The 891-nt window shown below is 38.9% G+C and overlaps 1 protein-coding gene across 1 annotated transcript in view; it reads left to right on the forward strand.

Annotated features, from left to right (window-relative positions):
- The window catches only part of LOC107575888 (ubiquilin-4-like), a gene marked incomplete at its 5' end in the record, with an annotated part of 4,180 nt that overhangs the window by 2,679 nt on the left and 610 nt on the right, over positions 1-891 (forward strand). The window lies entirely within an intron of this gene.

Raw genomic sequence — 891 nt, forward strand, 5'->3', positions numbered from 1 at the left:
TGTTTTGTGCCATTCATTTGGCAAAGAATCTGTCAAGTGAACTGAAATCGAATGCACAATATGTCGTGGTGCACTAACGAAATTGCAAAAGGAAGTGTTTCAAAGCAAGGTGTGCAGTTTGCTCACGATCAGCTTGTGATCCACATTTTTAACATTTTTGTGGACAGGTTATTACAGCATTTCACCAGATTTGTAGTGAGACTCATTTGTGAACCTGTTTTCACTGAAACAGCAGGTTTCTGCCAAGATAACAGCTCAAGGGTTTCACTATTGCAAGTGAAGAAATTAAGACAAAAGTGTTGTAATTTTCCCTGTTGGAAAGTAAAATATACTCATTACAAAATATAAATTTTTCACTTCTGTTTATTTTACAGTGCATTTGTAATACAGTAATAATATATTTACAGACTTATGTATATAATACTCAGATTTCTACTACTAAGAAAACTATCAGAATATAATAATTATATTATAATTGTTTAACTTCCTAAAAATCAGTGTGACTGAGACACTATCACAACTAAAAAGAGGTTTGGAGTCCAGGTATGCAGAGACTTTTTTTAAACTCCGGTCAGGTTAGACACTGAAAATGGGCTGGAGCAGACTTTAAAATGTGCAAAATTTTGTTCTGGAAGGTGTATCACCAAATCTTGTGGGAAATACTGAGTATGTTGTGTATATTTGATTGTGCTCACTTCTTTTCACCTTGCTTTGCAGACTCCGACTCCGGAAGTGCGTTTCCAGCAACAGCTGGAGCAGCTGAGTGCCATGGGCTTCATCAACGGGGAAGCCAACCTTCAGGCCCTCATCGCCACCGGGGGCGACATCAACGCCGCCATCGAAAGACTGCTCGGCTCTCAGCCTTCCTAATTCCATCAACAGAGAGTGTGC

This window comes from Sinocyclocheilus grahami, unplaced genomic scaffold (genome assembly GCF_001515645.1).
Source record: "Sinocyclocheilus grahami isolate Dianchi unplaced genomic scaffold, SAMN03320097.WGS_v1.1 scaffold2977.1, whole genome shotgun sequence".
Taxonomy (NCBI): domain Eukaryota; kingdom Metazoa; phylum Chordata; class Actinopteri; order Cypriniformes; family Cyprinidae; genus Sinocyclocheilus; species Sinocyclocheilus grahami.